This window comes from Carassius gibelio, chromosome A1 (assembly GCF_023724105.1).
Source record: "Carassius gibelio isolate Cgi1373 ecotype wild population from Czech Republic chromosome A1, carGib1.2-hapl.c, whole genome shotgun sequence".
NCBI classification, from domain to species: Eukaryota; Metazoa; Chordata; class Actinopteri; order Cypriniformes; family Cyprinidae; genus Carassius; species Carassius gibelio.
The window spans coordinates 18,147,792-18,166,570 of record NC_068371.1 but is presented as its reverse complement, the minus strand read 5'-3'; the positions used below and the strand labels follow the sequence as shown (position 1 = coordinate 18,166,570).

The 18,779-nt window shown below is 33.3% G+C and overlaps 1 long non-coding RNA gene across 1 annotated transcript; it reads left to right on the top strand.

The window, feature by feature from the left end:
• Positions 1-2,898: 2,898 nt before the first annotated feature.
• On the top strand, positions 2,899-16,677 carry LOC128015697 (uncharacterized). Its single transcript, XR_008183992.1, has 3 exons — positions 2,899-3,048; positions 10,918-11,666; positions 16,578-16,677. It is a non-coding gene; the product is annotated as an uncharacterized LOC128015697 (long non-coding RNA).
• The last annotated feature ends 2,102 nt before the right edge of the window (positions 16,678-18,779 follow it).

Here is an 18,779-nt window from a genome sequence, read left to right as displayed (position 1 = left end):
TGTTTTGTAATGATTTTATTGACCTACAAGCATTTGTGAAAGTTCTGCTTGCATTACAGCTTAGTCTTGATCTGTGAGCTGAATAGATTTACTGTTACATCCATGAGATTATGTAAATTCAAATAAATATCATGTCACAGGATGTCAGAGGTCAGTATCAAATTAGTTTGAAATTATTATTTGCAGCACAAATAAGGTTTTTTAGGATTTTTAAAAATCCCTAAAACTGTCAGAAAAGGATAAGGCCTAAGATTTCTATGTGAGTGGCTAAATTTGTTTGTTTTTATAACTATAATGCATAAACTATGAAACTATACAAAATGTATAAAAAAGTACAAGTTATTCTTTTCCAATGTTTTTTATTTATTTAATTTTTTTTTTTTTTTTTTTTTTTTTTGGATTTACATTTTAAAAAATTAGCCTAAGGCAATCATTATAAACAGCTTGAATAAAACCTGTCAATATTTATTATAGACCACTATAACTGTGTATAATCTAACAAACAAGTTTATTATGAAAATAAAAGCGTGTACACCAGATAAATTGGACGATAAAGAAATTGCTAACAATAGTATAATAGAGCATGTTTTAGGTTTTTAGGCGTTTAGATGCAGAAATGGAAAAATAAAATGTAAAATAAAATGTAATTGATTTAATTAAATATAGATTAAGTCTTGTTAGAGCAAAATAATAAATAGATACGTACACACATTAAAAAAGCAGCCAAGATGAATGAGTTGAATTTTTTTATATAGATTAAAATTGAAGACAGAAGCAGCTGGTATATGCGGTCACTTAATATTAAATTCCAGTAGATCCACTTTAGATTTATTTCTCAACAGTTTATGTTCACGTGGCTGTTTTCGTTTATATTAGCCAAGCTATTATGTATTTTGAAATAATCTTGTCCTTGATGTGTTCGTTCTTACGACGAAAGGCAGAAACCTGCAGCTCGAGAGATATATGTTATTCTGCCAGTCGCGCTTTCAAATAGTCTTGCACACTTAAACGGGTCACAAACACCTGCATTTAGCTCGTGTTGTGTTATAATGGATGTATTGTGTGCATTTATGGCAATAATTTATTTTAAAAAGCTCTTAAACAAGAATAAATTCGTTAGTTTTGAACTTGTGACACTGTGCGATGCACTGAGCTCATCATTCCACAGGCTCCTGCTCAGAGCGGTGATTCATCTCTCGTGTTTCTCACGTATCACTGACCACACATCGATTATTAATGAGCCCTGACCTGATAATAATCATATATGTTGGTTTAGCTTGTCAGTGTGAATTAAATCCAAGTATTTATTTGTATTTTAACCGATTTAAAAGTGAAACCAAAAGACAGCCTCCTCCCTTTTTTAGTCCGGTAACTGCACCTGTAGGGGCGCATTTTCTCTCAGACAATGGAAGTCTAAGCACACTCACTCAAACAGAGGGACAGAGTGAGATGAGATGACTGACAGTTTTTTAATTTTCTGTTATCCATACAGTGTTGTAAAGTCATGAAACTATGCATATTTACTCAGAATAACTTTTTTTTCTGTATGAAAAAAGGTTTTGAAGTGTTTGGAATTTAAAAATGCAGGAAAATTAATAATTCCATCTTTACTATCATTTAAAAAAATCACCACGACAAAACCATCCAAGCTATCCAAAACCTATTCACAATTTAAGTTCCTCAATGTTTTTTCAACATGTAGACAAAGTTTGGTGTGTATAGTGTTACTCTCCTCTGAGCAGTATGCATTAATTCACAGTAAATGTAAAAAACAATCCACATTCAAATCAAAATAGCCGACTTCCTGTTGGTCGTAGCTGATGACTGTGAATTAGAAAGTTGTCCGTCTTGATAAGAACAATTTTTGTACTGAGTTTGGTGTCTGTATCTAAAACTAACCCCCCCCCCCCCACTTTTTACAAAAGGTGGCGCTATAGAGTGCCTCTTCCACGCCCTCTTATGAACTTTTGCCAATGTCTAGCTGTCACTAATACTGATATGTGTTCTGAGTTTGATGAAATTCTAAGCCTGTTATATGCCTCAAAATCACCTGAGAAATATTCCAGTTTGACATGTTGCCACGGCAACAATATTTTTAGATATCAATATCCCCCCAGCAGATTTATATCGGCTGTGTTTTAACATTATTCTGATGAAGTTTGAAGCAAATCGAGTAAAAATAAGATGCTGAATTCAAAGCATTTTGAAAATGACACACTTCCTGCTGCCAGTTGGTGGCGCTATAACTTTGACTCCTAATAGTCACATATATGCGATCGACATCATACAATGAATAATCTGATGAAGTTTGATTAAAATCAGGAAATGTATGTGGATGGTATTAGACACTTCCTGTTTCTCAATTCTCGCCATAAATTCAACGCCTCGCTACGAGCAAACCGTTCGAGATATCAAAAATCCCCTGGCAATTTTTCATCCCCAATGTCTTGAGATCATGTTGACCGAGTTTGGTGGCAATCAAGTAAAAAACCTATGACAAGTATATAAAAAAAAAGAGCATGCGCTTTTTACATAACTCTAAATAGCTGACTTCCTGTTGGGCGGAGCCTATGACATGCAATATGCAAGTTGTTCGGCACGATGAGATCTATATGTGTACTGAGTTTCATATTAATACGTGCAAGTATGTGTGAGCTATACATCAACATTTATGACTGTGTTCCAGGGGGCGCCGTAGAGCCCCTGTGCCACGCCCGGGTCCCAGCCTCTGCAGGCTCCTAAAGGCCACAGATCCCAAAGTGTGTGCAAATTTTCAAGAGTTTTTGAGTATGTTAAGGACTCCAAAAGCCCCCACAACTTTGACGACAAATATGAATAATAAACCCTAAATAGCCAACTTCCTGTTGGGCAGAGCCTATGATATGCAATACAAAAGTTGTTTGTATTGATGAGTTCTATATGTGTACCGAGTTTCGTGTGTCTACGTACAAGTATGTATGATATATGGCCCTCCATATTCCAGGGGGCGCTGTAGAGCCCCTGTGCCACGCCCGTGTATCAGTCTCTGCCCGGCCCTAATGGCCGCAGGTTCCAATGTGTGTGCCAATTTTCAAGACTTTTTAAGCATGTTAAGGGCCCCAAAAGCCCCCGTAACGTTAGAAAAAAAATAATAATAATAAATATAGCTGCAAGCAGCGATGGCGGGCTCAAGCCGTCAGTGCAATGCCACCCCGGTGGCATCGGGAAAACTGTGCCCAGCGGGCATAAGCATTTACAGTAACCCTCTGGCAATCAAGTTTTAAGGGATACGGCAGTTAAAGGGTTAATCCGACCCATCTAGACTTTGAAATCACATACACAGAACAATATATATATAGCTTTAGTAACACTTTTATTTTGATATATATAAATGTATAAGGTGTGCATTGTAGCTGACACCTAAATTAACACATTAAAATTGTTTTATGACTGCAAGTCTTTCTCCTCAAATGCTATTGAGTCCATGTGAAAAAGTAGCATAATTTATATATGACTTACAGTTTGTTTTAATAAATATCAAACATTCAATTTAATTGTGCATTATAGCTGTCACGTAGATGAACAATTACAGTTGTTTTTATGACTGTAAGTAATTCTCTTCAAATGCTACTGATGTTAGAAAAGTGTATAACAATATCACATGTAACTTTAGAGAAGGTCCCTAAATTTGAGACTCTCGAATGTCCAATGTCAAGCCAAATTTATGCCTGTTTTTGTTTTGTTTTTTACTTTATTTTTCTTTTCTCTGTGCCGGATTGCTGATGTCTTTTACCCGGGCATAGATGTCCATCCATCAATTACGAACATTCATCCGCAAATGTCCGAGCGGTCGCGAGCGCGAGCGCGGATGGGAGAATGGCGCATGTTTTATTTTTTTTGAGCTACTGGGATGGTGCCCCCTCTGGGAGTTGGTGCCCTACGAAGACTGCGTATTCTGCATATAGGGAGCGGCGGTACTATCTGGAAGATATATTCCTCAAACCGTCGTACAAGAGGAGGTGATGCTAGTACTTCAAGAATCTCTCAAAACCTATCTGTTCATAAAGCCTATATATAAAGTCTTAATATAGTATTCCACAATATGTTGTGCTATTCTAATATTATTGCGGTTTTTTACTGACATTGTTATTTGCTGTTATTTTTTGTTTTAATATTGTTACTGTTGTTACTTGTTGTACGGTGACCTTGAGTGGTTTGAAAGGCGCCTTAAGTAAAATGCATTATTATTATTATTATTATTATTATTATTATTATTATTATTATTATTATTATTATTATTATTAGCTGTACACTTGATAAAAATTTAATATAAACTTATGCAATTGTATATATATATATATATATATATATATAGTGTACAGTTTTCTTTTATTGCATCTTGAAATAAATGTTTCTGAGTTCTGTGTTTGTTTATTTTTTTATTATTATTATTTTTTTTTTAGTTAGATTACAGCCTTTAATCTCCTCAAAATAAATGTGCATATAAACCATGAACAATTTAATTATAGCTGTATTTATAAAATGCTTACTAATGACTATTAATTTTGGGAGAAGGCTATATAAAGCAGCAACAGTTGATGTTGAGGCCTAAGATATTTCTTAAGCTGTAATGATGAAAAAACAACAACAACACAAAATTGCTTATTTTTTTTCTGCTGGTGATTAAAGAGATGATTAAGTCTCCCTCCCTCTCTCTCTCTCTCTCTCTCTCTCTCTGACACCAAGCCCATCGCCTCTCTCACACATTCACACAAACTCAGCACACACACTTAACACACACACACTTAACACACAAACACTTAACACACAAACACACACACACACACATTACCCACAGTGACAGAGGGACAGAGTGACATCAGATGTATGGTAGTTTTTTAATTTTCTCTCATCCATATAGTGTTGTATAGTCATGAAACTATGCATATTTCCTCAGCATGACTTGTCTTCTATGTGTACATTTTTTTGAAGCGTTTAGAAGCTGCACTTAAAAAAATAAAACACATTTACTGGTTACTTTTTACTGTTATTTCAAAAAATCACCACGACAAAACCATTCAAGCCATTCAAAATTCATCCGCACCTGTACTGTAAGATACATTCTTTAAACAGTGGTAAAAGAGGATGTGGTGCTGATCCTTCAAGAGTCACTCGAAACGTATCTGTCCATAAAGCCTTTAAAGAATTATTCTTAATATACAGTTCACAATACTTCAGCTTGGTATTCTAATTAAGTGAGGGTCATTTTATCAGTAAAATACATAAAATTAATATTATTTTTCTTTGAAAGATTTCTATAAATGATTTAAATCATACTTGTTTCTACAATAATTATTTAAAAGTAGTCCTATAGCTCCATCTGGTGGCCATTATTGGTACTAAGAATTGCAAGCTTGATTTATATGTTATGATAGTTTTAATTTTATGCTGGCTCTTGAAAATGATAAAGCTATGAAACTTACTGTGCTTCCTTCAAATGATGACTTCTACGTATATAAAAAATTATGAAGAGTTGGAATAAATTTTTTTAAAGATATAGTAAAATAACTATTGTATTTTTTTATGTTACTTTAATAAATCGCTATGGCCACACCATTTAAGGTATCCTAAACCCATTCGAAATTTTACATCTTCAGTATATTGGCTTCATGTTAAAAAAGTTTGGTGTGAACTACTTGTGTCTTCTTGGAGGAGTATGAATTCATTTACAGGCTGAGTTTATCATAAATCCACAATAACATTTCTGAGTTCTGTATCAATCTGTGTTGTTGTTTGTTTATTTTTTTTATTTTTTTTTCATAGGAAGATAACTGACCCTTTACTCTCCTTTTTAATAAATGTGCTTATAAACCAAGAACAAGCTATTTATAGCTGTATTTATAAACTGCTTACTACTGACTATTAATATTGGGACAAGGCTTTATGAAGCATGAACTTACTATTTACTAATGAGTCCAGTTATTATAAAGTGTTATCAATGCATTTGCTAAGGTTAACAAATTAAATATTATTTTACAGTGTTATCAAATCCCTTAAATGATTTGTAAGTGTTTTGTAATGATTTTATTGACCTACAAGCATTTCTGAAAGTTCTGCTTGCATTACAGCTTAGTCTTGATCTGTGAGCTGAACAGATTTACTGTTACATCCATGAGATTATGTAAATTCAAATAAATATCATGTCACAGGATGTCAGAGGTCAGTATCAAATTAGTTTGAAATTATTATTTGCAGCACAAATAAGGTTTTTTAGGATTTTTAAAAATCCCTAAAACTGTCAGAAAAGGATAAGGCCTAAGATTTCTATGTGAGTGGCTAAATTTGTTTGTTTTTATAACTATAATGCATAAACTATGAAACTATACAAAATGTATAAAAAAGTACAAGTTATTCTTTTCCAATGTTTTTTATTTATGTAATTTTTTTTGTTTGTTTCGGATTTACATTTTAAAAAATTAGCCTACGGCAATCATTCTAAACAGCTTGAATAAAACCTGTCAATATTTATTATAGACCACTATAACTGTGTATAATCTAACAAACGAGTTTATTATGAAAATAAAAGCGTGTACACCAGATAAATTGGACGATAAAGAAATTGCTAACAATAGTATAATAGAGCATGTTTTAGGTTTTTAGGCGTTTAGATGCAGAAATGGAAAAATCAAATGTAAAATAAAATGTAATTGATTTAATTAAATATAGATTAAGTCTTGTTAGAGCAAAATAATAAATAAATTCGTACACACATTAAAAAAGCAGCCAAGATGAATGAGTTTAATTTTTTATATAGATTAAAATTGAAGACAGAACCAGCTGGTATATGCGGTCACTTAATATGTAAATCCAGTAGATCCACTTCAGATTTATTTCTCAATGCTAAATGCTCCATTATAGTGTCACACCTAATTCTTCACTTTAATTATTTTGCAGTTTAGGTGTTTCTGTTCTTCTCCACCTGTTTTTTTTCTTTCTGACCCTTCTGACCCAGTAAGCATTTTGCTGTCCAGTGGTCATGTCTTTACTTTGTAATTACTGTAGTGATCTAATTTTGAATATTTCTCATGAGGATCTAATAATTTTGAGTTTTTTTCAGTCTGAGTGAAATGTCTTTTTTTGGCTCATTTTATCAGTAAAGGAAAAGTGCCTTTATAGTTATTTTTCTCTCTTCCAGTCTTCATGGTCAACTACGTGTATATCACACTCGTTGCCTTCTCTAGTGCAGCTCAACCAATTCACATCCCATTCGTCTATATTTGTGATATCACAAATCCCGGAAAATGCTTGTTGTATTCCAAACAATTTTTTTGTTGTAGTTTTTAAAAAGTGATTTTTGTATAATTGCGCATGTTTATATTTCATATATATGTGCATATATATATATTAGGATTTTTATCAAGGTCCTATGCTTAGGTTGAGTCATTTTACTTTAATTGTGATGTGCAGGTCCTTTTCCAGGCTAGTAAAGTGAAATAACTGAATATAAATATAGGAGCCTGATAAAAATCCTAATTTTAGATGAAAATTTCAGATGACACTTAGAGGCTTTTGCATCTGAACTCTTATATATATATATATATATATATATATATATATATATATATATATATATATAATATAATTAAACATAACCACAGCACCACCAAGTGGACAAAACCTTTACCATCCCCAATGTGTCTCCTACTATATATATATATATATATATGTAATTCAAGTGTACAGTTTACTTTTATTGCATATTGAAATAAATATTTTTGATTTCTGTATCAATCTGTGTTGTTGTTTGTTTATTTTAATTTTTCTTAGGAAGATAACTGACCCTTTCCTTTGTAATAGATGTGCTTATAAACCAAGAACAAGCTATTTATAGCTGTATATATAAACTGCTTAGTATTGACTATTAATGTTAAGACAAGGCTTTATAAAGCATAAACTGACTATTTACTAATGAGTGCAGTTATTATAAAGTGTTACCAATGCATTTACTAATGTTAACAAATTAGACATTATTTTACAGTGTTATCAAATCCTTAAATGATTTATAAGTTTTTTTTTTACAATGATTTTATTAACCTATAAGCATTTGTGAAAGTTCTGCTTGCATTACAGCTTAGTCTTGATCTGTGAGCTGAACAGATTTACTGTAACATCCATGAGATTATGTAAATTCAAATAAATAGCATGTCACAGGATGTCAGAGGTCAGTATCAAATGAGTTTGAAATTATTATTTGCAGCACAAATAAGGTTTTTTAGGATTTTTAAAAATCCCTAAAACTGTCAGAAAAGGATAAGGCCTAAGATATTTCTATGTAAGTGGCTAAATGTATTTATTTTTTAATAATTATAATACATAAACTATGAAATTATACAAAATGTATAAAAAAGTAAATAAATAAATACGCACAGACATTTAAAAAAAGCAGCCAAGACGAATGAGTTTCCTTTTATATATATATATATAGATTAAAATTGAAGACAGAAGCAGGTAAATGCGGTCACTTAATATTCAAACCCAGTAGATCCACTTCAGATTTATTTCTCAAAAGTTTATATTCACGTGGCTGTTTTCGTTTATATTAGCCAAGCTATTATGTATTTTGAAATAATCTTGTCCGTGATGTATTCGTTCTTACGACGAAAGGCAGAATCCTGCAGCTCAAGATATGTTATTCTACAAGTCGCACTTTCAAACAGTCTTGCACACTTAAACGGGTCACAAACACCTGTATTTAGCTCGTGTTGTGTTATAATGGGTGTATTGTGTGCATGTATGGCAATAATTTATTTTAAAAAGCTCTTAAACAAGAATAAATTCGTTAGTTTTGAACTAGTGACACTGTACGCGCTGATTGGAGGCAGTGATTTCAGATAGGCAGCCGCGAATATTTCATTTTCACACAAACAGTTCAAAAACATCTGAATTTAGCTCTTGGTGTGTTCTAATTGGTGAATTGTGTGATATCGCTTTAATATTTTAATTTTAAAAGCTATAAAACAAGAATAAACACGTTTTTTTCTGAGCTCATCATTCCACCTGCTCAGAGCGTTGATTAATCTCTCGTGTTTCTCACGTATCACTGACCACACATCCATTATTAATGAGTCCTGACCCTGTAATAATCATATATGTTGGTTTAGCTTGTCAGTGTGAATTAAATCTAAGTGTTTATTTGTATTTTAACCGATTTAAAAGTGAAACTAAAAGAGAGTCTCCTCCCTTTCAGTCGAATTTCCCTTTCAGGAATTGCACCTGTAGGGGCGCTATTTCTCTCAGACAATGTAAGTCTAAGCACATAATACTCAAACAGAGGGACAGAGTGAGATGAGATGTCTGACAGTTTTTTAATTTTCTTTTACCCATACAGTGTTGTTAAGTCGTGAAACTATCCATATTTACTCCGAATGACTTTTTTTTCTGTATGAAAAAAGGTTTTGAAGTGTTTGGAGTTAAAAAATGCAGGACAATTAATAATTCCCTTTTTACTGTCATTTAAAAAAATCACCACGACAAAACCATCCAAGCTATCCAAAACCCATTCACAATTTAAGTTCCTCAATGTTTTTGCATCATGTAGACAAAGTTTGGTGTGTATAGTGTTACTCTCCGCTGAGCAGTATGCATTAATTCACAGCTAAATGTAAAACAAATCCACATTCAAATCAAAATAGCCGACTTCCTGTTGGTCGTAGCTGATGACTGTGAATTAGAAAGTTGTCCGTCTTGATAAGAAGAATTTATGTACCGAGTTTGGTGTCTGCAGCTAAAACTAACCCCCCCACTTTTGACAAAAGGTGGCGCTATAGAGTGCCTCTTCCACGCCCTCTTATGAACTTTTGCCAGTGTCTAGTTATCATAAATACTGATATGTGTTCTGAGTTGGATGAAATTCTAAGCATGTTATATGCCTCAAAATCACCTGAGAAGTATTCCAGTTTGACATGTTGCCACGGCAACAATATTTTTATATATCAATATCCCCCCAGCAGATTCATATCGGCTGTATTTTAACATTATTCTGATGAAGTTTGAAGCAAATCGAGTAAAAATAAGATGCTGAATTCAAAGCATTTTGAAAATGACACACTTCCTGCTGCCAGTTGGTGGCGCTATAACTTTGACTCCTAATAGTCACATATATGCAATCGACATCATACAATGAATAATCTGATGAAGTTTGATTGAAATCAGGAAATGAATGTGGATGGTATTAGACACTTCCTGTTTCTCATTTCTCGCCATAATTTCAACGCCTCGCCACGAGCAAACCGTTCGAGATATCAAAAATCCCCTGGCAATTTTTCATCCCCAATGTCTTGAGATCATGTTGACCGAGTTTGGTGGCAATTGGGTAAAAAACCTATGACAAGTATATCAAATTCCAGAGCATGCGCTTTTTACATAACTCTAAATAGCTGACTTCCTGTTGGGCGGAGCCTATAACATGCAATACTCAAGTTGTTCGGCACAATGAGATCTATATGTGTACTGAGTTTCATATTAATACGTGCAAGTATGTGTGAGCTATACATCAACATTTATGACTGTGTTCCAGGGGGCGCCGTAGAGCCCCTGTACCACGCCCGGGTCCCAGCCTCTGCAGGCTCCTTAAGACCAAAGATTCCAAAGTGTCCACAAATTTTCAAGAGTTTTTGAGTATGTTAAGCACCCCAAAAGCCCCAACAACTTTGACGACAAATATGAATACTAAACCCTAAATAGCCAACTTCCTGTTGGGCGGAGCCTATGACATGCAGTACGAAAGTTGTTTGGTTTGATGAGATCTACATGTGTACCGAGTTTCGTGCGTCTACATGCAAGTATGTATGATATATGGCCCTCAGTATTCCAGGGGGCGCTGTAGTGCCCCTGTGCCACGCCCGTGTATCATTCTCTTCCCGGCCCTAATGGCCGCAGGTTCCAATGTGTGTGCCAATTTTCAAGACTTTTTAAGCATGTTAAGGGCCCCAAAAGCCCCCGAAACCTTGAAGAAAAATAATAATAAATATAGCTGCAAGCAGCGATGGCGGGCTCAAGCCACCAATGCCATCGCCACCCCGGTGGCATCAGGTAAACTGTGCCCAGCGGGCACATGCATTCACAATATCCCTCTGGCAGTGAGTTTTAAAGGATACGGCAGTTAAAGGGTTAATCCGAATCATCTAGACTTTAAAATCACATTTACAGAACAATATATATATTAGTAACACTGTACAATAAGATTTCATTTATAAACATTATGTTAACATGAACAATATTTATATAGCATTCATTCATGTCAGTTAATATTCCAAACTTAAACATGAAAACATTGTTTTATTGTGATTTTTTTCCAAGTACATTTTACCAATTCCAAACCATATAAATCTTAATAACTACCATTATTTTTTATTTAATCATTTATGAGTGCTATACAATAGTCCAGGAAAGCTGGAAGAGAAAAACTCCTTATATTCATGTGTGCAGAATTATTAGGCATGTTTTCTTTTACAGATGAAATGCGCTAAAATAGACTTTTAACTCAAACTGTAAGGTCGAAAATTATGAAATACCCATGAGAAATATCAAACACAAATGCAATACAGAAATGGATAAGTTAAGACTTGACCATTGTACAAAAAATACTGACTGGGTCATGAGGTCAGAAAAGAAGAAGAAAAAAGCAGGTCAAGAAGAACTGACAAAAAGAATTGCAAAATAATTAGTAATTAATGTGAAGATTAATTTTTAGTCAATTCTGCAAGACAGACTTTTCAGGAAAGGAGGTGGAATAAAAATGAGCTCCTAAATCTTAATCCTGGATTCTGGAAGATATATTCCTCAAACCATCGAACAAGAGGAGGTGGTGCTGGTCCTTCACGAGTCACTCTAATCTGTGCATAAAGCCTATATATAAAGACTTAATATATAGTATTTCACAATACTTCATGGTATTCTAATTAAATCATTTTTTGGAATCTTAAGTCTCTCAGAGTCCGACACCGAGTAATTCTGGAGACTCCAGGAAAGTGGCAGTTCTGTAAAATGTTGGCGCTGGAGACTAAATGCACCCTGATAGTTTCACACCTAATTCACTTAACACACACACACACACACATTACCCACAGTGACAGTGGGACTGAGTGACATCAGATGTATGATAGTTTTTTTTTTAATTTTCTATCATCCATATAGTGTTGTATAGTCATGAAACTATGGTCATGAGACCAGTCATTCTGAGGAAATATGCCTCAGAATGACTGGTCTTCTATGTGTACATTTTTTTTTTTAAAGTGTTTAGAAGCTGCACTTTAAAAAAATAAAAAGACATTTACTGGTTCCTTTTTTACTATTATTTCAAAAAACATCACAGCAAAACCATTCAAGCTATCCAAAATTCATTCACACCTATTCTGTAAGATTAATTCTTTAAACAGTGGTAAAAGAGGATGTGGTGCTGATCCTTCAAGAGTCACTCAAAACGTATCTGTCCATAAAGCCTATAAAGAATTATTCTTAATATACAGTTCAAAATACTTCAGCTTGTTATTCTAATTAAGTGAGGGTCATTTTATCAGTAAAATATATACAATTCATTTTTTTTGAAAGATTTCTATAAATGATTTAAATCATACTCGTTTCTACAATAATTATTTAAAAGTAATCCTATAGCTTCCTCTGGTGGCCATTATAGGTACTAAGAATTGCAAGCTTGATTTATAAGTTATGATAGTTTAAATTTTATGCTGGCTCTTGAAAGTGATAAAGCTATGAAACTTACTGTGCTTCCTTCAAATGAGGACTTCTACTTATATAAAAAATTATGAAGATTTAGAATGAAAAATTGTAAAGATATAGTAAAATAACTATTGTATTTTTTTATGTTACTTTAATAAATCTCTATGGCAACACCATTTAAGCTATCCTAAACCCATTCACAATTTAACATCTCAGTATATTGGCATCATGTTGAAAAAGGAGTATGGAGTAGTATGAGTAGGAGTATGAATTCATTTGCAGGTTTTATCATAAATCCACAATAAAATTTCTGAGTTCTGTATCAATCTGTGTTGTTGTTTGTTTATTTTTATCTTTTATTTTTCATTGGAAGATAACTTACTCTCATTTTTAATAAATGTGCTTATAAACCAAGGACAAGCTATTTATAGCTGTATTTATAAACTGCTTACTACTGACTATTAATATTGGGACAAGGCTTTATAAAGCATGAACTGACTATTTAATAATGAGTGCAGTTATTATAAAGTGTTATCAATGAATTTGCTAATGTTAACAAATTAGACATTATTTTACAGTGTTATCAAATCCTTAAATGACTCATAAGCATTTGTGAAAGTTCTGCTTGTATTACAGCTTAGAATTGATCTGTGAGCTGAACAGATTTACTGTTACATCCATGAGATTATGTAAATTAAAATAAATATAATGTCACAGGATGTCATAGGTCAGTATCAAATGAGTTTGAAATTATTATTTGCAGCACAAATAAGGTTTTTTTAGGATTTTTAAAAATCCCTAAAACTGTCAGAAAAAGGTTAAGGCCTAAGCTATTTCTATGTGAGTGGCTAATTTTATTTTTGTTTTTATAATTGTAATACACAAACTATGAAATTATACAAAATGTATAAAAAGATAAATAAATAAATACGCACACATTAAAAAAGCAGCCAAGTCGAATGAGTTTCCTTTTTTATATAGATTAAAATTGAAGACAGAAGCAAGTGGTAAATGTGGTCACTTTAATATTCAAATCCAGTAGATCCAGTTTATGTTCACGTGGCTGTTTTCGTTTATAGTCGCCAAGCTATTATGTGTTTTGAAATAATCTTGTCCGTTATGTGTTCGTTCGTACGACGAAAGCCAGAATCCTGCAGCTCGAGAGATATGTTATTCTGCCAGTCGCGCTTTCAAATAGTCTTGCACACTTAAACAGGTCACAAACACCTGCATTTAGCTCTTGTTGTGTTACAATGGGTTTATTGTGTGCATTTGTGGTAATATTTTATTTAAAAAAGCTCTTAAACAAGAATAAATTCGTTTGTTTTGAGCTGGACACTGTACGCGCTGATCGGAGGCGGTGATTTCAGATAGGCAGCTGCAAATATTTCATTTTCACACAAACAGTTCAAAAACATCTTAATTTAGCTCTTGGTGTGTTCTAATTGGTTGATTGTGTGATATCGCTGTAATAATTTATTTTTAAAAGCTTTAAAACAGGAATAAATTCGTTTTCTCTGAGCTCTTTACTCCAGACGCTCGTGATCACAGCGGTGATTCATCTCTCCTATTTCTCACGTATCTCTGGCCAGAAATAATTTATCCATGAGCCCTGAACCGGTAATAATCAGATATGTTGGTTTAGCTTGTCAGTGTGAATTAAATCTAAGTATTTGTTTGTATTTTTAACCGATTTAAAAGTGAAAGTAAAAGTCCGGGAATTGAACCTGTAGGGGCGCTATTTCTGTCAGACAATGGAAGTCTGAAGCACATATACTCAAACAGAGGGACAGAGTGAGATGAGATGTCTGACAGTTTTTTTAATTTTCTGTTATCCATACAGTGTTGTAAAGTCGTGAAACTATGCATATTTCCTCAGAATGACTTTTTCATCTGTATGAAAAAATTCTTTGACGTGTTTGGAAGCTGCAATTTAAAAATACAATAATGATTCCCTTTGTAAGGTCATTTAAAAAAATCACCACGGCAAAACCATTCAAGCTATCCAAAATCCATTCACAATTTAAGTTCCTATCAGAAATACTGATGTGTGTTCAGAGTTTTGTGAAATTCTAAGTATGTTATTTGCCTCAAAATCACCTGAGAAGTATTCCAGTTTGACATGTTGCCACGGCAACAATTTTTTAGATATCAATATCCCCCTTGCAGATTTATATCAGCTGTGTTTTAACATTATTCTGATGAAGTTTGAAGCAAATCGAGTAATAATAAGATGCTGAATTCAAATCATTTTGAAAATGACACACTTCCTTCTGCCAGTTGGTGGCGCTATAACTTTGACTCCTAATAGTCACATATATGCGATCGACATCATACAACGAATAATCTGATGAAGTTTGATTAAAATCAGGAAATGTATGTGGATGGTATTAGACACTTCCTGTTTCTAATTTCTCGCCATAATTTCAACGCCTCGCCACGAGCAAACCGTTCGAGATATGAAAAATCCCCTGGCAATTTTTCATCCCCAGTGTCTTGAGATCATGTTGACCGAGTTTGGCGGCAATCGAGAAAAAAACCTATGACAAGTATTTCAAATTCCAGAGCATGCGCTTTTTACATAACTCTAAATAGCTGACTTCCTGTTAGGTGGAGCCTATGACATGCAATACGAAAGTTGTTCGGCACGATGAGATCTATATGTGTACTGAGTTTCATATGAATATGTGCAAGTATGTGTGAGCTATACATCAACATTTCTGACTGTGTTCCAGGGGGCGCCGTAGAGCCCCTGTGCCATGCCCGGGTCCCAGCCTCTGCAGGCTCCTAAAGGCCACAGATTCCAAAGTGTGCGCAAATTTTCAAGAGTTTTTGAGTATGTTAAGGACCCCAAAAGCCCCCACAACTTTGACGAAAAATTTGAATACTAAACCCTAAATAGCCAACTTCCTGTTGGGCGGAGCCCATGATATGCAATACAAAAGTTGTTTGGATTGATGAGATTTATATGTGTACCGAGTTTCATACGTCTACGAGCAAGAATGTATGATATATGGCCCTCCATATTCCAGGGGGCGCTGTAGAGCCCCTGTGCCACGCCCGTGTATCAGTCTCTGCCCGGCCCTAATGGCCGCAGGTTCCAATCTGTGTGCCAATTTTCAAGACTTTTTAAGCACGTTTTAAGCCCCAAAAGCCCCCGAGACGTTGGAAAAAAAAAATAATAATAATAAATATAGCTGCAAGCAGCGATGGCGGGCTCAAGCCACCAATGCCATCGCCACCCCGGTGGCATCAGGTAAACTGTGCCCAGCGGGCACATGCATTCACAATATCCCTCTGGCAGTGAGGTTTTAAAGGATACGCCAGATAAAGGGTTAATCCGAATCATCTAGACTTTAAAATCACATTCACAGAACAATGTATATTTAACTTTAGTAACACTTTACAATAAGATTTCATTTATAAACATTATGTTAATATGAACAATATTTATATAACATTCATTCATGTCAGTTCATATTCCAAAATTAAACATTAAAACATTGTTTTATGGTGATTTTTTTTCCAAGCACATTTGACCAATTCCAAACCATATCAATCTTAATAACTACCATTATTTTTCATTTAATCATTTATGAGTGCTATACAATAGTCCAGGAAAGCTGGAAGAGAAAAACTCCTTATATTCATGTGTGCAGAATTATTAGGCATGTTTTCTTTTACAGATGAAATGCGCTAAAAAAAGAGTTTTAACTCAAACTGTAGAGTCGAAAATTATGAAATACCCATGATAAATATCAAACACACATGCAATACAGAAATGGATAAGTTAAGACTTGACCATTGTACAAAAAATGCTGACTGGGTCATGAGGTCAGAAAAGAAGAAGAAAAAAACAGGTCAAGAAGAACTGACAAAAAGAATTGCAAAATAATTAGGAATTAATGTGAAGATTAATTTTTAGTCAATTCTGCAAGACAGACTTTCAGGAAAGGAGGTGGAATAAAAATGAGCTCCTAAATCTTAATCCTGGATTCTGGAAGATATATTCCTCAAACCATCGGACAAGAGGAGGTGCTGCTGGTCCTTCACGAGTCACTCTAATCTGTTCATAAAGCCTATATATAAAGTCTTAATATATAGTATTTCACAATACTTCATGGTATTCTAATTCAATCATTTTTTGGAATCTTAGATCTCTCAGAACCTGGCACATTGTAATTCTGAGACTCCAGGAAAGTGTCAGTTCTGTAAAATGTTGGCGCTGGAGACTAAATGCTCCCTGATAGTTTCACACCTAATTCATTTAACACACACACACACACACACACACATTACCCACAGTGACAGAGGGACAGAGTGACATCAGATGTATGATAGTTTTTTAATTTTCTATCATCCATATAGTGTTGTATAGTCATGAAACTATGCATATTTCCTCAAAATGACTTGTCTTCTATGTGTACATTTTTTTGAAGCATTTATAAGCTGCACTTTAAAAAAATAAAATACATTTACTGGTTACTTTTTTACTGTTATTTAAAAAAAAAAATCACCACGACAAACCATTCAAGCTATCCAAAATTCATTCGCACCTCCTCTGTAAGATAAATTCTTTAAACAGTGGTAAAAGAGGATGTGGTGCTGATCCTTCAAGAGTCTCTGAAAACGTATCTGTCCATAAAGCCTATAAAGAATTATTCTTAATATACGGTTCACAATACTTCAGCTTGTTTTTCTAATTAAGTGAGGGTCATTTTATCAGTAAAATACATAAAATACATATTATTTTTCTTTGAAAGATTTCTATAAATGATTTAAATCATACTTGTTTCTACAATAATTATTTAAAAGTAATCCTATAGCTCCATCTGGTGGCCATTATTGGTATTAAGAATTGCCAGCTTGATTTATAAGTTATGATAGTTTTAATTTTATGCTGGCTCTTGAAAATGATAAAGCTATGAAACTTACTGTGCTTCCTTCAAATGATGACTTCTACATATATAAAAAATTATGAATAGTTGGAATTAAACATTTTAAAGATATAGTAAAATAACTATTGTATTTTTTTATGTTACTTTAATAAATCGCTATGGCCACACCATTTAAGGTATCCTAAACCCATTTGAAATTTAACATCTTCAGTATATGGCTTCATGTTAAAACAGTTTCGTGTGAACTACTTGTGTCTTCTTGGAGGAGAATTAATTCATTTACAGGCTGAGTTTATCATAAATCCACAATAACATTTCTGAGTTCTGTATCAATCTGTGTTGTTGTTTGTTTATTTTTATTTTATTTATTTTTCATAGGAAGATAACTGACCCTTTACTCTCCTTTTTAATAAATGTGCTTATAAACCAAGAACAAGCTATTTATAGCTGTATTTATAAACTGCTTACTACTGACTATTAATATTGGGACAAGGCTTTATAAAGAATGAACTGACTATTTACTAATGAGTGCAGTTATTATAAAGTGTTATCAATGCATTTGCTAATGTTAACAAATTAGACATTATTTTACAGTGTTATCAAATCCCTTAAATGATTTGTAAATGTTTTGTAATGATTTTATTGACCTACAAGCATTTGTGAAAGTTCTGCTTGCATTACAGCTTAGTCTTGATCTGTGAGCTGAACAGATTTACTGTTACATCCATGAAATTATGTAAATTCAAATAAATATCATGTCACAGGATGTCAGAGGTCAGTATCAAATTAATTTGAAATTATTATTTGCAGCACAAATAAGGTTTTTTAGGATTTTTAAAAATCCCTAAAACTGTCAAAAAAGGATAAGGCCTAAGATTTCTATGTGAGTGGCTAAATTTATTTGTTTTTATAACTATAATGCATAAACTATAAAATTATACAAAATGTATAAAAAAGTACAACAGTTATTCTTTTCCAATGTTTTTTATTTATTTAAACTTTTTTTTTTTTTTTTTTGGATTTACATTTTAAAAAATTAGCCTACTGCATTCATTCTAAACAGCTTGAATAAAACCTGTTAATATTTATTATAGACCACTGTAACTGTGTATAATCTAACAAACAAGTTTATTATGAAAATAAAAGTGTACACCAGATAAATTG